At 40.6% G+C, this 24429-nt stretch overlaps 1 protein-coding gene across 2 annotated transcripts in view; it reads left to right on the forward strand.

The window, feature by feature from the left end:
* The first annotated feature begins 6605 nt into the window (after positions 1-6605).
* The window catches only part of chrm3a (cholinergic receptor, muscarinic 3a), a 62836-nt gene continuing 45012 nt past the window's right edge, over positions 6606-24429 (forward strand). The window contains exon 1 of one of the 2 annotated variants that reach the window (XM_028423231.1): positions 6606-6791. The gene's annotated coding sequence lies outside the window, so the exon portion shown is untranslated. Of the gene's footprint in view, positions 6792-13719; positions 13765-24429 lie in introns of those variants that run through there. The other variant, XM_028423232.1, reaches the window with a different exon arrangement.

The raw sequence follows: 24429 nt of genomic DNA on the forward strand, positions 1-24429 counted from the left end.
GCTACAACAATTGCATCTTTATGGTTATTCCTCTTCCAATAATGGCAGCCATTGACTTAAAGGAGTGACCATAGTTTTCACAGTTTTTGACCATTATAGGTAAACCATCCTCATGCTCTTTGTGTACTGCTCCTTGCCATATGGTCAGTGTGATCAGGGTTTAGTCTTTTTATCCTAAATGATCCTCTACTAAAAAAACAATGCGCATGTTTTTACCATGACTAAATGAAACTAAAAGTATATTATATATATAAAACACACATTCACTTTTACAGATATCCGCAGATGCCTTCTCATGAGTTAATGAGGTATAATGAAATTAGTAACAAAGGTCTGTCTCCCAGTCCATCAAAACAGTATGATCCAGCATGATCCTGTAAGCCTGTCTGGGATGGCTCTGATTAGTCCTGCATGAAGAGCTAATATGAGTCTAACAACCAAGACCAGATGTGGTCTTTATTCAGATGGCTGTGGAGGAGGAGGATATTTATCAGCGCTTGATTATGTAAGTGCAAAGAGGTGCGTGCAGAAAGTTTTGGGTGCTTAATGGTAGACATGCAGACAGAGCTGACCTGTAGGTGTGGGCAGGGAGCACATATGTACAACAGTAAATCGTTATTGCGTTGCATCCCTTTATTTTCTTTTTCTTATCTTGACCATTTCTCCCATCCCTTTAAAGCTCTTTGGGATTTTTCAACATCTGGGAGTCTGGCTGTCTAAATCAGAGTAAGTAGCCAAAAATCTGCTTGGGAGACAAAAAGGATGAGCACCTTTACTTTTGGCCTTTAGCTGTTATCTGGTACATATAAGGGTTCAAAAAGCAGGAATTGTGCTCTGGTACAATTCATCTGTCCGCTTGTGTTTTTTTATCGCTTGTTTTCTTACTGTCACACTCTCATTCCTTATCACACACATGCACACATACCCCATAAGTGCTTGGATTTTGAACTGCACCCAGTAAAGCTCCCCCTGGGTTTCCTTCTTGTATGAAAACTGGGAGATCAGTATTTGACTAAGCAGGTGTGCAGTTGGTAAATCATTAGGAAATGAGTGGCAATGGGACCCACGGAGGAACAGACAAAGCAGCATATGGTGAGCAAGTGGTTTGGTCCGTGGCATGCTGATACAAATAAGTGATTCATGCACTTTGGCATTGTGTTGTTTGGATTTGGGAATGGCTTGTTTTTGTGGCTCAAGGAAGAATTAGTCCAACTGGGTCTGAGCCGTGCTGGTAAGTTATCTGAAGCATGGAGAATCTTCAGCCTGTCCCCCATGTGCCTGTGAGACAAACAACGCCAGCGAATGTGATTTATGGCAAAAAATCTGCAAACATATTTTACAGAATATTAATGACTGACTTTCAAGTTCAGGCGTGTGATGTGTTGACTGTACACTTGCTGAGGAGCTTAGTGAGGGAAGAAAGAGAGGTCAAAAGATAATTAGATTTGGGTTTTTATCTAAAGGGATGTTCCGTACCACTGATAGTGATAATTAATTAGCTTATTGTTTCGGCATAATTAAAACCCTCGATAATCTGACTTTTGTTCTGACTCAATAGCTTCTGACTTGTGACAGAGGGACACGGGGAAACAGGGCCAAACGGTCTGTGGTGACACGTTGTGTTTGTCAAATCGCGATTCATTTTTTATTAGATGCTGCTTCTCTTTGGTGCTTTTAGAAGAAGAGTTGCAGGTCACCTCACTTTAGCAGCAGTCATTTTAATTTTATCCGATGGCACTGAGAGGAATGTACGGGATGTTAGGAAGGACACCGTGTAACATGCATCTCAATGAACCAGGTGGTGACAGCTAATAACACTGGGTTATTAGGGAGATTTCACGTTATCTGCCATCACTTTAAGGGGCAACAAGGTGTGAAAACTGGTGTGTGTTGTTGTCCCCGGTGGTTCTGGAGGAGCTTCCTAATCCCTGATGATGTATTTACTATTCGTAATATTGAATAATAGACAAGCAGTTGGCATTGTGGGAAGGTCAATTTTTTATGTGTGTATCAGATTTGGGGGAGGCAAAACTAAATAACTACAGAGCTTCACTTCAATATGAGGCAGCATCAAACACTGACTCACTTTTTTTTATTAAACCAATAATCTTCATAAACTTCATACATGTGCTGTGTCATGTCTTACATTATAGTTCAGGATTCCTTTCTTTGCTACATGTCACTTTAAGAGGCATCCCCGACCTTTGTTTCAATCCCACTCTAAACTCACCTACTGAATCAGAGCTGCGTGTAAAGTTAACTGACTGCAGCCATTGCTCAGCACGCGTCCATCCTGAAAGAAGCACTTTCTTTGTACTTAGCTCTATTTCAGTGTGATTACGCTTTGTCGTAACAAGCCGCTGTAGATTGTTGACCTCTAAGCAATTGCCGACTGATTACTCTGAGTGATTGCTGACTGATTGGCCTCCCTGTGGACCCCCGATATAAGAATCACTGTAAATATTTGGACACACTGCAACTGCTCGTTTTATTTCAGCCATCTCTGCTGAGTATAGTATGTACGGGGAGTTTTAAGAGTAAAGCATGAAGCAGGAATTAGAAATATGCAGCCAGATATTTTGTGTAGCAATTTTCACTTTGAAGGGCTGAAGAAGAGCTGTAATCCTGTTGACAGGCATATTGTGGCAAATAGGTTCAGCATGGAGACTGAAAGAGAGGCAGAGTGGACTTACTTGTATATTCTTCTAACAGCTTGCTGAAGGAAAGATATGACAGTAGAGATGACAAGTCAGACAATGATCAAGGTCAGTGCAAAAAATGTCAAAATGCAGAATTCTTTGGACACAGTGAGAGGATTAGGTTTTGTTATTCAAGTAAAGATAAAGAAGAAGAGATGCCTATAAAAGGACCTGGCTGATGTAATAAAATACTCAGCATTAGAGGAAAGAATAGAAGCTTTTGATAAGTTTTTGGCCTAATGCAGCAGGAGAAACTGGTGTTTCTGTTGAGTCCTCATCCCGGAAGGAAACCATTGACCAGATCCATGAAATGATCTTAACAGACCGACAAATAACACAATGGTACGCTGTCAAGAGATGACTTCATTGTTTTGAGAACAGATCCTGAAAGATTTCTTCAGCATTTGTAACAAAAGGATGTTTGAAATAGTGGGAACAGTCAGAGTGTCCAGCTCCCAAGAGAGACAAATCAGTGAGGTCTGCAGGCAGGGTGCTGATGGTCTCTGTTTGAAAAATGAGCTGGTGGTCGCCATGACAGTGACCATCATGGCTGTTCCAGACCCCTCTGTGGAGGTTGAAGATACCAACATATAGTATACTCCATTTAAGAGGATACTATGTTGAAAAATAAATGTGCTACGTTATTTGAAAATTGACACCTTAGACCATGGATTTTTCAATCACACCTCAGGCCTGTGATTGTGTGATAATTCAACACTTCATTGGTATTCGGGAGCTAATATCTCATTGCACATGTCAAGAAAGGACAGCGTCACATACACAGAGAAGCCACACGCAGAGAAATAACCCTGAGGGTGCTAGTTTCTAATTATTTTTTACCAAAAAAAAAACATGCATTTCAAATTGAAAAGCCCTCAAGAAAATTATGGACTGCGTGGTATTCATCATGTCAAAATATGAAAATACACGGACATCTCTGCGCCTCCTGTAAATGCTGCTATATGTAAACAAGTTTGTACAAAAAATAGGCTAATCATGGTTCATAGTGGTAGAAATTTGTTGTTGTGTTTAAATGTTTTGAAGCTTTTTGAGCTGCAGCCATCAGTAAGAAATACAATCAGACAGGCAATATTTCCTCCGAGTTTCACCCTGAATAACCCCAGCTACGTGTTGACTTTTATTCCTGTTTTTCTGCACGGAACAAATGAAAGACAGCTGATTAAAAAGAGACAAATCGTTGTCGGTGCATTCTAACCATCTGCAAGTTTGTTCAAACACACACACACACACAAATGCAGCCAACAACTCTAGAGAACAAAAAACACTTCAGGATTAGGATTCTTGGATCAGGCTTACCATTGATTCCTTGTATGAATTTTTTATATTTCTCATTCCACGCTGCATTCTTGCAACGTTACTGACAGAGTACTGACTCAGGTGTCCTGATCTTAGACATAAACCTTTTGTCGTTCAGTGTGGGATGGTCTGGCCATCCTTTCTTTGAGTTTACCTAACTTGCAGTGCATCCAAATATGAGCCAAATTGTTGGGCTTGCTCACCTGCTACTGTACATGACCTCCTGTTATGGTGTTAGTATGAGCAAGGCACGTATCCCAGGCACATGCAGGGAGCATGCTAAGTTTAATATAATGTAATTGATGAATCATTTTACATTGAATTCTTAAACGTAAAACTGTTTAAAAGCTTTCATGTTGTATGTCAACATTCCTTCCCTATAATCTATCCTTTCATCATTCCCAGTGATATATTCATACCTTGATATATCTGAGAAGGTGTGAGCAATTTTTGTTTTGATACTCAGAAATGAAGGAATCAGGTTTTCTCCTAAGCTGGCAGCACTCTTAACTTTTGTTATTTATCAGAAAAAACTGCACTTAATCAATATTGTGTGCTCCCTCTATTCACAGACAGTTATGAATCAGGTTTTTTTATAAAGTTTATGCCTGTAATATAAATTGTATTTGAGGATAAATACATACTTGTGGCAGCCTTGGAGATTTTCATTATGAATCTTTTACTGGGAGAATGTGCAGTCAGCACCAAATCGCATCAGGTTTATATAGACTCTGTGTTCACCTTGCAGTTTCTGTGCCCATGATACGCATGTTCACTGGATTTTATTTCCTATAGGAAACTGTACCAAGAGAAGCATATCTGGAGAAGAATATAATATTTTGTTCGATCACCAGTGTTTCTTTCAGCAGAAAGGAGTCACAGTTTATAGATAGACATTTATATATTTATATATATATATATATATATATATATATATATATATATATATATATATATATATATATATTATAATCAGGTACTTGGTTGATACTTTTGAGTTCGATGGAGGGGCCATTATGAAGTGAAAAGTGTCTCTGTAGACCAGTGGGCTACAGTAGCTTTGTTATCGGTGTGTTCATGCAGTTCTCCAGGAATCAGACGGTGTGAAATTGCAGGACGGTGAATGTTGAGGCTCAGCTTGGAGTTGCTGTTTATCAGGACAGCCATAGCAGGTGTGCTGGGGTAGAACCACAGACTGGCTTCTTTTTATTTTAAAACCATTTTATCATTTATGATTTGGAAAAATAAACCTGCACAGAAGACCAGCTGTAAATTTAACACTTTATTTTATTTCATATTTATTTCCATTAACATTCAGTTTGTTGCTTCAGGTGTGATGTATAACGTACAGTGATCGCTGGGCTGTACTCTGGGTTATACCTAGTGTACCAAATGTCATTTGCAGCTTTCATTTGCAATGTTTGCTCTGTCAGCCTGGGTGTAGTCAGCAGTAAAATAAAATAAATTGCCTTTTCTATGTCAATATTTGCCCTTTTTTTGAATTGATTATTTGTCTCTTAGTCCTCTGTTTTACCTCAATGCAAATACTGCAAGATTGTTTTAATACCCCCAGATTAGCTGATGTCCCTGAGGCTGCAGGATGGTGCACAGCACAGCACACCCGGCATGAACTCCACAACATCAGGTAACCAGATCAGCAACTGTCTGAGCCATCCTTCTACTTACAGCAGACACACGATTATGTAAACCAACACACGCACAGCATCCAGATGGAAAGTACTGGTTCTCCTCTCACAGGATGCAAACAAGCTGCTGATGGGGGATCCTGCACACAGACTCTGTGTCAAACAGTCCACAAGGCATCAGGATGATGAGAGGACAGTAAACTCGAGGAGGATCCTCTTCATGTCCCTAACCGTTCTGTATTTTTATGGAAATCTTGCCTGTGCACTTGGAGCAGGAAATGTTCGGGGTCTGCAGTGAGCAGGAAGCTCTGACAGTTTGTTCCACGAGTCCCTGTAGCCGGCTGTAATTGGCTTCCACATTCCTCCAAGGATTACCCCTCAATTCTTATTTGTTTATTTTCAAACAAATGTTAAACAATCTGCTTTGGCTCCTCTGTATTAGACTCAGAGACACACTGAGTGAAATAAAAGCAGACTGATGAATGTGTTTCATATGTATCAATAGTGTTTGGTATATTTATCATGTGAGCTTAAACTTGCTGCAGTATTATATGTATGTATAAAACCGTGCCTTATGGAATAACTTTTTATATTTTAAACATACTGCAGGATGTTTCTGGAAACAAACAGCCTGCAGGGCATCTCCTGCTCCAAATGAAACAATATTTAATATAAAAATAAACAGACACACAGAGAAGCTCGGACACTTTTTCATTTCCCAGGAACATTTATCTCAGTTTCATCTGCCGGTGTTGTTCTCTGAGCTCCATCACTTCCCCAGAGCCTTTTCGTCCATGAATGAATCTGGACATTTTATTCGACGGGTGTGCCACCTGCCGGTGCGTCACGACTCCTCTGACCAATCCTGACGCAGTGACTCTCCGTGCGCCCTTGGAGATCCCGTTGTGCTCTTTGCATCGCCGCCCAATCTAGTAGTCGGCTCGGTGTCAGTGGAAGGTGGCGAGCCTCGTTAGCTTGGTGTTGTTAGCGCTTCAGTTGTGACCAGATTGGACTGCCGTGCGCTGCTGTGCCAAACATGGACCCGTCACAAGTTTGACTGGATTTGTCATTTTACCATCTACTTTTGCTGCTTCTGGCCACCACCGCGCACACCAGTGAATGTGAAAAGGTAGGTGGGGAAAAAAAAGAAAGTTTTGCAAATATTTAGTCCAAGTGAAGTCGGTGCTCCTCTGCTTAAACTGCAAGTGCCACGTTTTTTTGTCGCGCAACGCTGCACTCAGAAGTTAATGAGAAATCAGAATGTCATCAGTGCACGTCTCCAAAGCGAGTTTATGTTCAGAGTAGTATTATAAGATCTTCGTTTTTCAGTTTTTATTTGAAGTGCGTCTGTTTAACTGTAAGTTTGCCAAACATTCGCTGCACGCTCTCAGCTCAGCATCCCTGCCCAGCCCTCAGCTCCTTTCAGATGCCTCTCCTCCAAAGCGTGGCTTCTCCAGCGATACGCGCTTGTAAAGTTAATTAAAAAGCTCTGTTTTCATATCTAAAATTCCCTAAAGTGAAAACAATAATAAGAAAAACAAAGAATCGTCTTAGGTTCGTCTCCTCCCTCTTGTGGTGTCATTATTTTGGTGAGCAGATATTAAGGTATTGTGTGACTGCGTTGCTGTGGATAGGGGAGCAAATTAATTGTGTCCTTACATGGCAAGTGGAAGGCTTTCATGAATTGGGGTGACTGTTTATTTATGATGCCCATAGATGGCCATGTGAAGGAATGTTCCCTCTCAGTGACCTGGGGGTTCTTTGACATTGTGCTGGATAATGAGTAAGAGCAGAGGGAATGGCATCTGTGCCATGGTGCAAATATTTTCCTTTTAGTGCACGGCTGCAGTTATTCATCACAGCAGGCAGAGTATGAGTTTGACAATACAGAAGCTATATATGAATCACAAACTATTCACCGTGGCCCTAAAGCTGGACAGTTTAACACTTTAATATGTTGCATATATCAACACAAAGCAGCATGTTTTTATATCAATATATCAACAGAGCCCATTGTTAGGGAACAGTGCAGTCAAGTTCTGTGTCACGGTGAATGCACGGGTCTGTTAAAGGTGCAGCAGGAATGTGTTTGGATGATTATGACTTTCCATTGCCTCCTGTGTGGAGAGATGCAGTGGAGGACATTCAGGGGAAAAAAGACACATGAAAGAGAAAGGAGAACAGCAATAGAGCTTTCATGGTGTGATGTATTGTTAGAGCCCCGGTCAATACTGGTTGACTCATATTTTTTCTGGCTTTCTTCCTTTGATAGATGATTTTGTTGTTCACAGTTCTACTACCGTATTGATCATCATTATGACTTCCCCGAATGGGGTGTGGGTGGAATGCATTGATAGAACCGAACCCGGTGACAGAGATCTACATGGCTCCAAGTAGGATGAACATGTCTTTGCTTTACCTTCCTGTTCTCAGTGGGTGATGCAGTCACAGGTTTCACAGATGGTGACACCTTTTGCTTTATTGTTAAAATATTTTGCAGATATGCAGGGTTAACCTGTCATTTGTGGTCATCAATTTTTGATGGATTAGCAATTTAATGGTGCTTACAGTTCAGTTCAGTCATTAAAAGGTGCAGTTTGAGAATTTGGAGGAAAAAAGTTATTGTTTACTCGCTGGTAGGCGACAGGAACAGCTGATTAGCTAGGCTTGTGCCTGCTTGTTTGTAGCTGTCCCCAGATCAGTTACAACCTTGTACAGTGTGTCTCATTCCGAACACTTTCACTACACTTTTATGTTGTACATTAGTATGTATGTATCTTTTGAAGTGCGACTATTAACAACTCTTGCTTCCTACCACACTGGCCGTAGGTATGTGTATGAGTGTGACTGTGTGTTTGTCTCTTTATTAGCCCTGTGGTAGACTGGCGACATCCAAGGTGTAGCTGCCTCTCGGCCATTGACACCTGGAAAAGAATATGGATTAATAGCTGAGAGGTTTGCCCAAAGGAAATTGGTTAGTCAAGGTGCTTGATTGCTTTTTTTCTCCATCCATTGCTGTGCACTAGACAAAACCCAAACAGATCGCATATGGCCTATCTTAATGAAACAGATGTTACAGGAGTGGTATGTCTCCTTTAAGGCAATGGGCAGTGAGTGAGTGTGTGCGCCTGCGCGTACCTGGGAGGGGGTGAGCATGTATGAGTGTGCGTGAGAGTGTGTATGAGACGAGAGAGGATGTGTTCCCAGTAGTAGTGAGTTGTTTGTTACTGGCAGGAATGTATTGTAGAGAGTAAAACAATAAAGCTGCAGCCCTGTGAGGACACATTTAACCAACAGATGCCGTGATGCGGGGGGGGGGGGGGGGGGGGTGTTTGCAAGGGGGCCACCCTAACTGTAAAGAGCTTCGGGAAAACCTGGGATAGTTGTGATCTTCCTCTGCTATGTAGCTATCATAAGATGCCATTATGAATACACACTATTTAAATATGCAGAGCTCACTACATGTTACCTACCTTGGCAGCAAAGTAGTGACAATCGGTACAGAGCATGAACTAACACACAGTGCAAGTTGGAAAATGCTAATTTCACAGTGACACTAAAAGTGGAATACAGTGATAATTTTATGGCTTATTTTTGTCCATTACTGTTGGAATAAAGAAAGCCAAACTGATATGGGAACATCTACCATGCAGCCTTATGTTCTTGGATCTCCTGTTAAAATAAGCAAATTTACCATATAATTTAACTGTTTTTTATGATGGTAATATGACCATGTTTGGTGACGTTATCTCTCCATCAAATAATTTTTGGCAGATGTCTGAGCTGTGCGATCATTTAAACACGATAATGAAGAACAACAATACAAAACAAATATTTGGTGAAATAAATGATACATGACGTGGGCATCACTGTAACTCCGAGGCTGCAGCGAGCACTCACTGGCACCAGCAGGCTACTTTTAGAGCAGGCAACAGGAGACAGTGATGGGTATTTTACAGGAGTCAGCTGGCCAAACAGACAGGCTAACTCCCCCCATTGGGTTTCATTAGAGCTCATCTTGATGTTAAAGCCTGTTTAATCCACTTTCACAGCCACACAGACCACAACAGAGCGAAGAACAGTGTCTGTCTGTAGACAGCACACGGGCAGAAACTTTTCCATCTCGGTTCAATTATTAAAACAATAACACAGAAATCCTACGGTTGACCTTTGAACAGTTGAACAGGCTGTCTCTGTGCAAAGTTTGGGAAGGTGTTTTCAGCCATAGATAGATGGTGTCATTCAGCGTCTGCTCAATTAATGTGTCCATAAACAGTGGTGTTTATGCAGCCCTTGTTCCTCCAGTGAGTAGACGTGCTGCCGGAGGGTGTGATTACAGTAAAGCCTTTTGAGGTGAGTGCTTTGCCTCTTCGTCTTTGTCTCCACTGTCTGGGAAGCTGCTGTTGTTGTCCCTTGTTCCCAGTGTCTGCTTTGCCTTAAAGTGTTGGGAGGGATAGTAAGCAGCTTGACATCTTGGACGTTTGAAGCAGAAATACATTTTTAAGCTCTTAATGAGGACAGTGGTTTGATTAGGATTTCATTGGCACATAATGTGCAGATTTTTTGTGTTCTCATGGTTAAATTACTTTCAGTGGTGCTGCTGTGAATATAAAATTGATGGGTTTACAGCTATAGCACAACACGCATGTGAAACTGATGCTCATCCATCACTGACCTTTTACTAGTTGTCATAAGCTTAGCCGAAGCGGCCCCTAATTGGTAGCAATAAGGTGCTCCTCCGTAGCTGTTAACAGTGCTGCTCCATGTTTACCTTAGGATATTGTCAATGTTTAAGCACACAACAATCAACACATAAATCAAGATAAAGCAAGTGAGTTCTGGTTCAAAGGTCAGGCAGTGGGCAGGAAATGAAGAGTGATTTATAGATGTAGTGTCCAGGTCATTTAAAACTCTGCTGGGTGCACATTTGGTTCTGATGTTGCAACAGGTACCAGTATTACCATATGTGTATTTTGCAAATGTCCATCACACGCTGGTGCATTTCGTTTCTTCCTGCCTCATTTAACGTCCTCTGTGTGTATTCTTTCTCCTCTGTCAGAATTTCTCTCTCTGCCCGTGTTGCTCACTTCGTCACGTGTCACTGCCTCTCTGACACCACCTCACTCTCTTTATGTCTGCTTTTTTCACAAAATCATTTTGATGGAGTTCAGATTCATGCCAATTATATCACTCTTGTGGCTCCTGAGTATTGCTACTGTTGTTGTACTTTATTTTAGGCCCCTGAGTACCTTGTGAGGCAGCTAAATTCTTGCAACATTTGTGAAATCACAAAGACGCAAATCCATCTTTCCTGGCTTCTAGCTTGTACCATCGCTATATAATCCACTTGCTATTTTGCAAAGATCCTTGGTGGTTTGGAGCATTTCCTTTTTGGTTCCTTGACCGCTTGATCCAACAGGTTGAGGTTACCTTGAAGGTCTAATAGACGGTGACTGACAGATGGTTCATCCAAACACCTGCCATGTATTGTTTTGAAAGCACCTGTCAGAATACCCTGCATGTTCACAAACCTTATGTCAAAGAGTCCTAATCCAAACCTTTCCAGTCGGAACAGGCAGTATATGACTGTTTTGTATGTTCTTACCAAATAAGTCAATTAGTAGTTAACCTCAATCATTTATAGGTGTCCAGAGAGATACAGTATGAGTGTTGTTGGAGTATGATGCAGAGCTGGTGCAGAAGGGGAGAAATTACGATAATGAATGTTTGACTTGAATATTCAGCCACATGTTCCTTTGTTGCAATTAATGTTGCTATTATTGATGGCTTATTTATTATTCTGAGTTAATGTAGTTTCACACAGTATTGATTACAGTAAAGATTCCTTTTGTGAATGAAACTCAAACATGCAGAGCACTTTTTATTCCTTTACTGATGTAGCCATGGAACATTTGTGTGAAGTTATGAGATTTATAATAAGCATATGCTCTCCGTGAACATCTCGGTGTAATGCAGACTGAATGTTTGTTCATCTTAAAGTCTGTGTGCTGGTAAAGCAGGGATTGGTGGCTGCAGTTTCAGCTCTTAATAAAATAGCAATTACCCTCAGCTGACACACTGCTAATGGCATCAGTTTCATAATAATACTCTGCAGCTGATAATCCTGAAAATAACTTGATGTATTTAGAAAGCAGTGAGTGCATGTGTAAAAGTGAACTGCTGCTGTGGATGAAGGAAAACTGCAAGAATAAAACAAAACTCAAAGATAAGTTACGGTTAATATAACATTTCAAATGCCTGTGAGCTCTATTAAATTGTGATTTTTCTCTATAAGCCTCTAAATATTCCAATAGTAGCCATGTATTCGAAGTAACATAGCTGTGTTGAACATTTAATGTTTCCACTGATTACACTGGTAATATGGTACTGTAGGCATTTTTAAAAGAAGGGCTTCTCTGTCTTCTGCTGATTCCAGACCAAACTTGCTTACATTTTTTTTCTTGGCAATACAGCATCCATTGTCCTGTTTTACTCCAGCAACAAAAGAATATAATATAGAGCCATTCATGCACAATGCTGCAGCTGCTTTATAATGCACTGAAATACTGTGACTCATCAAATGTATTGTCCCACACGCTGAAGGTTTTCTCTACATTAAAGTTGACATAATAGACTATGCAATTCACCATTATGTGGTATAATTGCAAAGAGGTATTCAAACCATAGGAAGCCCTAGCACCTCATACTGTGACATAATGTAAGCATGGAGTAGTGGCATAGTGGGGGTTAAAGCAGTGCTATCATGCACACTGTGTAATAGAAGTAGATGGATCACATATGGAAGGCATTAGAACGTAACATTTACAGATAAATTATAATTTAAGATAATTCTTGTGACAGATGTTGCTGTAGCCAAGCAGATGTTGTGTTAATCATCTGTTGTTATTTTAATAAATAATGTCTTTAACTGTAGCATTCCAACACAGTTCAGTCCGATCAGATTTATGCAAACATTTATGGGATACCTTTCATTATCAATATGCGATGATGTCAAATAAATCCTATTCTCCTAATCTGAAACTAAATTGGAAGTGTTTGAAGTCTAACCATGGCAGCATAACGTTTGATTAGATGCTGCTGTGCGATTAGGTTCCTGTCAAAATGGGTTTGTCAGAATTTATCAGTAAGTTTGTTCTCTTGGATTCTGCCGTGGACTGTTTGGTACTTTTGCAACTAGAAAATTCCTTCTGCTCATTTTTTTGTTGTTTGTATCTGCTTGATTCCCCCTGGCTTTTGTGATACAGCTCATCAGGCACGTATCAAGTGAGGCAAATTGTATGAACTCAGCCTGAATGCATGTCCCGACTGTATCACACTCTTTGGATTTGTAATGGTTCATTTTTCCAAACCATGTCAGGGGTTGGAGCGTAGTGAAGAACTTTCTAATATAAATGATTTTTCTTTGAAATATTTCTCCTCTTTGTGGGTTTTTTTAATCAGTGAACTATGTCAGTTTAACTTAAAGGTTGTTGTTTTTTACTGTGTTTTTACAGAGCTTGTGCAAGTGACAGAAATCAGCCTTGTGCTCTTGGATCATCTCTGTTTAATATTGATATGCCTCTCTTCTTTATTGGTGCTTTAGATAATAAAGGGCAGAAAGATGGAGGTTTTGTGAGGAGCTGTTTTGTAGCTCAGTGTGGTGGCTCTGGCACCATCGCCATCTTTAACAGTGCATGACTGTGTGTAACTGCAGGCTAATCAAAACATGGGCAGAGGTGAAGCATGAGTGGTGACCTGTGATGCCCAACCCACACACACACACACCCACACACACCTCAGAACGGTCACGCCCTTAATTACAGTTGGCGTTTTAGCACCTCTACATTTATTTTGCCACTTTCTTTTTTCAGATGCAGATATAGTGAAGGCCTGTTGTTTTCCCTCACATCCATGTAACACCTGTTACCTACAATTAGGACGGGGTGAGTGATCTCATTCCAAACCAGAACTAATCAAGAACTACTCGGGGAGCAGCATGTGGCAGAGGAGAGACTGAATGGGCTCTGCTGAGATGATCACAGCTCTGGATGTAGATGAAGGACTGTTAAAGATTATTCACAGCGCCACGCGGTTTTAAACAGGTGAGCGAGTGCTTTTTTGGAGTTCCTGATTGGTCGGTGTGCCAACCTGTTAGAGCTAATATCTATGCTGTGTTACTGCCAACTGTGTTTTTGATAAGATTTGGCATGAGCTTCTGTGCAAAAACAGCAGCATGTCTATAAGCTGCCTGCACGGTGTGCTCTGTGGTTTAAAATCCTGCACCAGATTAACGTCTGTGTCGTGCTCCTCAGGAAGGCCCATTCATAATTTAATTTAAATCAACTTTTGTCTTAATGTCCTGTTTTCCCCTTGAGCATGTCCATAAAGAATTTGAACAGATGCTGCTGTCATACTTTGAGGATTAAATATCGATCTTTACAGTTACAGTTAGGATTCAGTCATTTGTTTGCACAGCTGGCTTTCATTACACCACTTCACCTGATTAATCCACCTCACCAGGTTTGTTTGTTCTACCTGTGCTTTCATTGGTTGCTTCAGCTGTGTCTTTATGCCAGTGCTATTACCTTCAGAAAAAGTAAAAAAAAACAATGGACGAGAATCTAACTCTTCTTGAGATTTGGATTTCTTAATGTTTCTCCTAGATGTAGCATAGCAGTTTGACAGCGCTGCCTGTCTTCTTCTATCCTCTGATTAAGTGCAATGTTATAAAGGAAGCAGGCAGTTGTAGAAGTTGTATCAGGCTGTGGTGAGATGTAGTGTGAGCCCTCTGGCTAAACTCTGTAGAGAAGGTTTAATTTAAGCCAAGAAGGCCCTCAGCCTGCAGGCGTTTGACATTTACATGAGACTAAAGCAACAATAAAAGTATGGAAATGAATTGGTATCTTATCTGTGAAGTATTTGGTGCAATATGTTGTGTTTTGTTGGGGGGTGTTCTTATTGGACAGGTTGTGTGGGACACAGATGTACAGTGTTCCTGTGGGGATTTGAAGTGTTTCTTAACAGCAGTGGCAAGCTGACAGCCGTTGATTACAACAAGGCAGGATGACTGAAACAATCTGAGTCTATTACCCGGATTAAGAATGTTGCCTTCAGGCTTAACATCTTACAATTAGCTCTTCATGAATTTTATGCATAGGCACATATATAATAAGATGCATTAGTTTCAGAGTAAAGGCACTTTGTAAAATGTTTTTGACATTTATTTTAACAAACATCTCAGTCATGAGGTACAGTTTCATGTTCATTTTTGTGCCTCTTTCTTTTTTTTATTCAGTGCTTGGTTAGATTCAGGGGAAAAAAATCATTTGAGTTATAATGTGACTTTTCACACTGTTAACAGTGAAAAGCTCTGCTTGATTTTTCTCTCTACATGAGGCCTCAAGTATCATCACAAAGCCAAAAAGTAGTTCTTTATTTCTTTATATGGTTAGAAAATCACAGATTTTTGCACAAGCTCTCATAGTGAAATGCAACCACTAACACTAGATAGATTAAGGGGCTGAAAATATGTGTCGTTTCTCTCCTTGTGGTGGAGCTTAAAACTTAAAATGGCGATGCTCAGTTACTTTTCTCCACTGTGGATAATTTACTGTTATACTTAGCCCCCTGTTGCACCCTGCATCTGGTCTGAGGACAGGCTCTGACATAAAATGAAGGATGCAGTGTGGATTGTCAACCCCCAAAGTATGTATGAAGAAGCTTCAACATCAGTTTGTGCCACAGTGGATGATAGTTATTGAAAACAAGTATTTAGATTTAGTCTTCGGAGTGAAAGCTGCGTGTGTTGACTGGGGAATTCCAGCGTTCCCTGTCTGGTATTTTCACTCCTCTTTGTGTTTCGTGGATGGAGTGGTGTAAAACTTTAACACTTCCCCAGGGATTACTTCCATTAAGCAAAGTGATAATAATCTCAAGCTCATCACAGGAATGTGGATAACCTGGCACAGCATGAAAGATTTGCTGTGGAAGGGCAGCGACATGAATCACTGGACTGAGGTGTTAGGACCGGTCCTCTTGTTTTGTTTCTGTGCTTATCAGCTCTGACAATAACATGGGGCACCAGCCTTATCGAACAGCACGTGAACGCCAAGCAGTGGAAATAGTTTTGTGGCTTTGTAGCAACTGAGGTATTGCAGGAATGGAGAGATGTGTTGGCGGCAGCCATGTACATTCATTTCAGTGATGTCTTTTTGGAGATGATGAGGAGGCCAGAAGCAAGAAAAGATGGATGGAATTGCCTGGCACGTTTCCACACAAAAGTTTTTGGCAGGGTATGTTGGTAGAAAAAAAAAAGGGGGGGGGGGGGGGGGGGGGGACTGTTTATTGGCTTTGTACCCTCTGTGTTTCTTTGAAATGTAATCATAACTGAAGCTGGACATATTTATTGCATATACAGGCAACAGGAGTTGCAGTAGCCTGTTATTTATCAATATTTAGTCAGCTGAAAAACGTGAAAATACAATGGTTAAATCTGCTTGATTTATAAGTCTGGGTTCTTGGCCCGAGCTCAATTTAAATCTCTTCAAATGAAAGTGGCAAACAAGGAAGACAAAGGACACTGCAGGCTTGTGTTTTCAGGCAGCAGCACGTCTGGCTGAAGCACAAAGCAGGACGCCATTTTAGTTTTAGTTTGGGAATTTTACGGCTTCAAAGAAACGATGGCTGATGAAGAAGCACAGCTGATGTTGTGTTCATATAGATTAGGAGGCCCAGTGGTGATTTACAAGCCCTTTTTTTGGCATGAACTTGTGAGCAGTTCTGCCAATTTTGACATCATGAGTATGATGTTATTTTTAACTTAGATATGAATTCATATTAAGCTATATTTTCATTTGATTTTTGCAGAAAACCTGTTTAAAATGTTACCATCTCAATAACTTGATCTTTTTAGTGATTTTTACTTACATCTAGCTCAGTGGCCATTATCAGTTTCACTGCCAGCAGTTTACTCATAATGCTAGTAGGACCATTCTCTACCTACCAGTTATCATTCCATCCAACAGCTATTATCTAATATTATCCAATAAAATAATAGCATTGTTATCCCATTAAATGTCCGTTATTCCTGGCTTGTTATGCTGCTCAATGGCTGTTACAATGTTGATTTTGAAGCAGGCTCAGGTGGTGAATGGGCCTGATTTGGTAATTTAAAAAAATGAAATCCACTTTTCTGTGCAGAAGTGTGTTTTACAAGATTATTTTATTTTACTACAAACATAGCAAAATTAATTTGTACCATTAAACTACATTTCAATATGGCACTTGTATCCACTAAAATGCAGTATACCAGTATAAGCTGGGAGCGTGATAACAGCAGGATTGGAGCTGGTAGGATAAACTGCTGTGGCTCTTCGTTTCTCACAGTTGTCTTTAGAGTGTGATTTCATTATAAAGGCAACATGTTGTCAATGACCCTCAGTATGCCCCTGAAGTTTCCTCTCTCAGGCTGTGCCACCTTTATTGTTTCTTCCTTGCCGTTCGTGTTTATCTAACCACTCTTTTTTGTCCAGCTTAGTCTCCCTAAAGCTCTTTAAATTAATCTCATTAAATCTCATTTTCAGTCGAGCCGTGGAGGGGCGGTTACAGTTTGTAGTCATCTCCTTCATTTTCCTTAAGCTCCTATCATTACATCAGTCACATCCTGCTTAATCCTGAGCTGGTGAGAACCACCAGGGGAGAAGGATAACCCTGTGACCTCATCACTGCCTCTCTGTTTGTTGTTTGTACGCTAAATATCAGGATCTGAGGTGATAGAGTGAGTTAACAATGATTGACCGTTCCTTGGAGAGCCAATGGAACACAGTCTGAGTCATTTCCCTGGTTTGGTAATGACCTCTTTTATTCTATGTCAGCTTTGGCAGCAAGTTTAAGCACAGCACTTTGCTCTCCATATATCATAATCAGGATGTGGCAGAGGTTATTTACATTGTTCACAATCCAATGTTTGGGCTCCTTCTTAATTCCATGGTTCACTTCCAAGCACTATCTTGTGCTAATGTGAAGAAGGTTACAGTACTGCCAAAATCTCTGTGTTTTAATTGCTAGTGGCTTGGTGGGGCTGGGATTCAGACCACTTGGCTGGAGTATGAAATGCTTTGTCAGTGAACAGTGACATTATCAAGGCAAGAATACTGATGAGAGCTAGAGACAGTTGGAATTCCTGGACTCGTATGTTTTGACTCCTCTCTGTCTTTGCAGCGCCAGGTGTCTGAACCCAGATTTATTCATGTCTCTGGTGAATGTGAGCAGCTGAAGGGTGAAATGAGAAATGCTTAAAACACAGTTGTGTTCTAATCAGGTTCTTTTATCAACAATAATTTGTTTGTAGATGTAGCTGTCAGTATTTTTTTAAGTGCATTATGATGTGTTGCTTTAAGCCATAGGCTACTTATAAAACGCTCCATGTGGAAATCAGAATCATACAGGTTTGTTCCACTCGGCTTTCCCTGCAGAACAAAAAAAAATATTAGACTTTGGGTGTCGTCCATCTTTATCCACACTGTAGCCTCTTTCACACAGACAGGACACCTTTATTGCAGCTCACTGTTTTACGTAAAAGGTGGGAGCCATTGTCTCCTGCATTAAATGTCACCATCTAAATTGCTGCATAAACTGGCAAAATGGCTTATCAAAGGTGTGATCTCTTTGTGAAAGGGGATTATGATGCTAACAAGCTGGAGCTGTTAGCTACGTTGGTAACATGAAAAAACAGATGTGATAAGCATGAACCCGACAGCTGCTGAGTGCAGGGTTATATTAGGGTTATAGATTATAGTATGGATGTGGTTATTTTCCAGCAATGTAATTTACTGTTGCCTATGAAGGTACCACTCAGACATGCACCACTGCCTGCTCAACTGTGATTTGACTCCTACATGAGCTGCAGAATTGTATATCAAACATCCTTACAAACATCTGCCAAGCATCTGGAACAACTCCTCTCACCCTCTGTAGGGTGAGACAGTGGGGGCCTTGGGGAGCTCAGACTGCTGCACCCGCATTTCAAGAAGGAACATTAGCAAGGCCCCTTGTCCCAGCAGTAGTCAGACTGTTTGACATCAGTGTATCACAGGGCTGCTGCTGTTTCATCCAGTGTGAATGTTGGACTTCTATATGTTTTAAATTTAACGTTTGCACATATTGACAACATATTGATAAAGTAATCCAGTATACTGTCTCTGTGCAGAGTTTTTTTTTTAATTCACATAAAATATTCCAATTTTATTGCTCCTTCAATTAATACATTTGGACTGGCTTGTCCTGTTATATGTGTGTTGCTATAGCAACTAAATATCCCCCTGTGGATCACATCAGTCCTCTCCCTTACCTTACTGATACACCTGAGTTAGGCCAGTGCACATGTGCAGATGACAATACAAACACAACAACTGTACACCTCCCTCAAATGGCAGTGAAATTAATTGGAAGTTGGATTGTGGGTTCGAGAGACTGGGAGCATTCATCAGGATGCTTTGTGTCTCTTTGTGAATGTTCAAGGAGACATGAAAAAATGAAATGACAATACATGCTGTAAACGTTGAGCTGTGTTCACTTTTCTTTGTTTTACAGAGCTTTTTATTAAACATTGCTACTGTTGCCAAGGCATAAACACTCTCACTTTAGTTAGGCAAGTTTGTTATCCTTCCTTCCTCACCATTCAAACAGTGACAACTTAAGAGGAGAATTACTGTTTCTGTCACTGTAAATGTGTTGTCTGAGTGCTCACAGTATGCCACAAGTTGTGGAATTTTGGAGTGTAAGTAATAAAATGTTTATTATCACTTGAAAATTGTGGCCGTATTTGGAGAGTTTTTGGGGGGATTGTTTCCAATAAATCCCTCACATTTTACTCCTTGTAACGTCTGAGTTGTGTCTTTCATACTAAATATAATTCTGAGAAATCCCTCATCTCTTATAGACTTTATTTACTGTCAGAGGTGCTGTAGAGACATTGTTTTCCTCACTCTTGCACACAGTCCACCAGCTCTTACTTTCCCTTCTACTTTATCTTACATGCATGCTTCACATTGATTAGCTTTTGCCCCCTATCGTGCACAGTCATGACCAGAGCCTTGACGTTGCAGTTGTACGGGTGTGTTCGCTTTCAGTACCCCCATCAATCAGTGCAAGTGACAGGACATGGCCCAACCTAACACAACACTTGTCCACACAGAGAGGTCATTCGATCTGCGCTCGGGCCTCATCCATCAGTATGACGTATGCAGATAACTTGCTGTACAAGACTTCTAAGTATCGGAGGCTCATGCTTAGAAGTCTCGTCTGAATATCCATTTTATGTCTCTGAAGTGTCACACACTGAAACATCTGCTGATGTGCTATTTAAATATTTTGTGTGTGTGTCACCATTGATATTTAGCTTTCTGATACAGAAGCTCAAAAGGGAAAAAATATAGCTGGTAACTGAAGATGTATAAGCCCCTGGGATCTTATATTACCTCTTACTTAATTCAGTGATTCACACATGCCACTCCATTGGGTCATGACAAAGACAGCCAGGGAAGGGAGACTGGGAGGAATGAATGATAGAACGTTTGTGAACTTGAACAACACTCCCTAAAATAGAAAGTAGAGAAGCAAGACTCTATAATCTGTGATGCTTGGCTGAATTCAAGGCTCTGAGGTGATCCGTGGACACATGAGATTAAAAGGTTTGCAGACTCACATGTGTGAACCCTGAAGTACTTTCGTATTAGTGCTGTGCCACGGGTTCCGAGCCTGATGTGTCAGACACAAATTGTCCCAAACCTCAGTCAAACCGGCAGCATGTCTCTTAATGGAATCTGCATGTACTACACGTTCTGCAATTATGCAGTTTTCTCTGTTAATCCGGAGCTGGAAACATATTTTTTGACACGGTTTCTAAAATTTTTATGATGTCCTCTTCGGCATCGAGCGTTCTACACACTCAACAGAATCTTTACTTTTATTTTTTTGCTAGTTATTCTATGTATTGGACCTCTGAACATATGGTGAGGCTGAGATGTAACAAGGACTCAAGTGACTGGGCTGAATGAAAAGAAAATGGAAAATTCATTTAGCCCCGGGCTGAGCAAGCAATATATCACATTCATAATGAATGATTATGAGCGTTGCAGTTTTTTGGGTTTCACATTCTTAAGAAGTTGGTTTCATCTGAGCAGAGCATTTGGCATGTGCCTTAAAAAAACCTTGTGGTTTTCCGAAGGTTGCTTTTAAATTCTTCTCCATGGGTGTCTGAATATTTTTTAATAGCTGAAGAGATGTCACGGTGGGTGTTTGATGTGTGTATGTAAATCCATTTTTGCTCCATCGCTGGCTCACTATTTGCTTACACTGGGCATAATGAATCATTAATTCACTGCTGTCACTTGCAGCCCACAGTCACTCTGAACAGAATTAACTCTTGATCCAGCGGAGCAGAGAAGGAACAAAGATGTGGAGGAGCTTCTTTCACTCTGAACAGCAGCCTGTTCATGTGTGGAGTTGATAGCGCTTTATCATGCGTGCTGGTTTGAAAATGTTTGAATTTTTTATATATTTTTATTATTTCTCTGAACCTCCTGTTTATCTGTGACAACAACACACGATTGTTTGAGTATTGCTGTAGGTGCTCAGTTAGTTAAAGGTGATGATGGGAATAGTCTAGGGTACCAGACAAAGACAGTGTTGTTATAGGACGTGTATTTTAGTTTAGATTGTAGTCCATAAACCTCTTATTAATGCCCATTTGAATGTGCCTATGGTGGAAATATTACCTTGTACCACGACATCATTATCTCTAATACATTTTGCCGCACAGACAGGGTTGATGGCATCCCAAGACAGCTGCAAAATGACACCCATCATACTCTTTGTAATCCATTAAACAGCAAAAGAAGCATCCCTGCTTACTGCTGATGTTTTTTTTTAACATGCTGTGAAGTTAGGTGTTCTACAGTTCAGCATATTTTTGATTCAATTTCCTTATTTTTCATCAATATTTTACATTGGCTTGAACAAAATGCTGAACACATGCAGCTCAGATCTCTTCCCCTTTATTGGCTGGCTTTTCAATATGTTCTGGTGAGTGAGGATCCTGTCTGTCCCCTCACTGCCTGTTTATGACTTACTGTTTGTGCAGCATTAAAAGGTCAGACTGGATAAATAACTTGTGAAAAAGCAAACAAATGGCCCAAAGATGTTGTTCCCATGATTACTAAAGGCAAGTTTTCTTAACACTGATAACCATGGAATTCTCTCTGAAGTGATTCCTTTAAACACAAACACTCCTCAGCATTATGTATGTTCACTAACATATTAAAAATCAAGCAGCGCATCTGCCCAATGTGTGAGAACTTTTGTCTTCATGTGTATGTTTGCTCTGATAAGGAGCCTAGACTTAATACGTCTGTCCTCCTGTTGTAAGTGACCCTTTGCCTATATTCTGTGCAGTCCACAGGAAGTATTTTATGACTATTAGTGGTGCTTCAAGATGAAGAATAGAAATAGCGTTTGCCTGATGAAGGACCATCTTTATTTGAAAACTAAGAATATTCTTTTGTTGGTACTGGCTCTGGGATAATGCCGTTAAATTCTTTTGTGCATGAATAATTCTTTAAGCGTCTTTTGGGACATTGTAATATAGCCCTCTTTCTCAAGCAGTCCAGAGCTAAATGGAATTGGAACGCGCTGCTCGGGAGTCGATGTTCTCCCATTTCTGATGAGCGATGGTAGAAGAGGAGATGAAAAGCCTATGTAAAAAAAAGCCATTCTTCTGCTTCTTTTTCCTCCTCTCGCCTCCTCTTTGCTCCCTGCTCACCTACTGTAAGCTGCAGTTCATCTTTTCAGTGTCACCAAAGAATGCAGGGAGGATGCAAAAACCTGCAGCCGCATATTCCAACTCCTCTTCCTGCCCACCCCCCCCTCCCTTTTTTTTCTTCTTCACCTACTTTTTATTACCAAAGGTACTTCATGAAGGGAAGTAACAGCAACTCACGGATTTGGCTGAGTGAACATGTTAAGAGCTTTGAGCTTTTGGGTTTCTGAATTCTTTTATGCTACTTTGTGATGATGAAGTCCTGGATGACGGCTGGTTAAATGGGCTGAAGAATTTCCCTCTGCGCTGCAACGATACACATCATTTGTCAAGCAAGCTGCCTTCAGTTATCCATCAAACACAGGACTGGCCCCTTATCATGAACTCCAATGAGATGTTTGTTTGTGCAGCAGCGGGACATCAACTCATTCAGAGCCACTCATTTGTTCCTCTGGTCATCTTGTTGGTGCGATCTATTTGTGATTTCTTCCCCACAGAGCAGATTTCATCTTAGAAAAAAAAATCTTTTTGTTTTTGTTGCTCAGTTAGGGGTCCCATTTCTCCTAATAGTTGCTTTTTTTCTCTCTCTCTACCCTGTGTCGTTCACACCTCTGTGCCTCACGCCTCCTCTTAGGCTGTCCGCTCACATTCAGAGCATCTCTAATTGAGTTTTTGGACAGCCGGCTCCGGTCTCCAACGCTCTACGAGAGATAAAAGAAATTTTGCTTTAAAACATCAAAGGGATGCCCACACACACGCACACACACACACACACACAGACACACACCCCTCCCTGTCCCATTCCACATCCACACTCACCAAAACATGATGAGATCAAATGAACATCTAAGGTCAGGGTATCTGCGAAGGGTTAATGATGTGGAGAGCGGGCTTGGATTTTTAATTCACACTCTGGGCAGATAACTACCCTCGACCCATGCAAGTCTCATCCCTCCACTGATGACTCATGCACTTTGCACTCTTGGAGAACAACTTGTTTATTTAAAGCACTTTTTATGAATGTGTTTGACTATAATTTGACATAGCTTGGCTTAGACCTGTCATTATCTGACACTGTCTACTTCACCGGGATCAATAGGCAGCAGACATGCAGTAGACAGCAGTCTAAACTGAGCACCGCTGTAAAGTATCCTCCACTGAAGTGGCACATTCCTAAAATGATTTCAGTTTTTTTTTACTTGGACAGAGCAAATGGGTGCTTTACATTATATACTGACATCTTTAGCTCCTTCATTTCTTTTCTCTACTTTAGGAAGGGGGGGTTTTACCCATATACACTATAGACATGTATATGAATCTTTCACATGTGGGACCTACAAGGCAGATTGTAGTCACAAGGTCTGTGTGAGTGTGTGTGCCCCCCCCCCTTCAGCTGTGCATAGGAGATTTATTAAAATGGCTGTGAGTCATTTGCAAAGGCTTTTATCTCAATGGCCATTCAGTGTAAGTATTGTATCAACACGGGCAGGTATTCAATTCTATTCTGTGGACAAAAACAAACAATACACTATAACTCATCAAAAACGTGTCTCTGTGAGGCCTTGAGCATATCCTTCCACATTTGCGCAGTGGTTTATTTTAATCCATACCAAAATCTGCTTCTTCTGGGCTTTTGTTGTTTATGTTGCTACATCCTTCTAGTCTCTTTCTAACTATACTACAAATCCTTTTATCAGTGGGGAAACACACATTCCCAAGTCGTATAACAGTAGTCATGGGTCTGTATTAGTGTCAATTATTAGTCATACCTTTATTGTCATTTCAGACACAAATTTCATTAAAGTAGGTGAACAACTGTAAACACAGAAATGTGTCAGCAGCAGATTTAACATGCTTAACTGCATAAAAAAACAACAACAGCACAGTGTGCAGAACATACTTCGCACATGCAAAATGCACACAGTAAACAGGATTAGTTTACATAATGACA

This window comes from Parambassis ranga, chromosome 15, assembly GCF_900634625.1.
Source record: "Parambassis ranga chromosome 15, fParRan2.1, whole genome shotgun sequence".
Classification (NCBI taxonomy): Eukaryota; Metazoa; Chordata; class Actinopteri; family Ambassidae; genus Parambassis; species Parambassis ranga.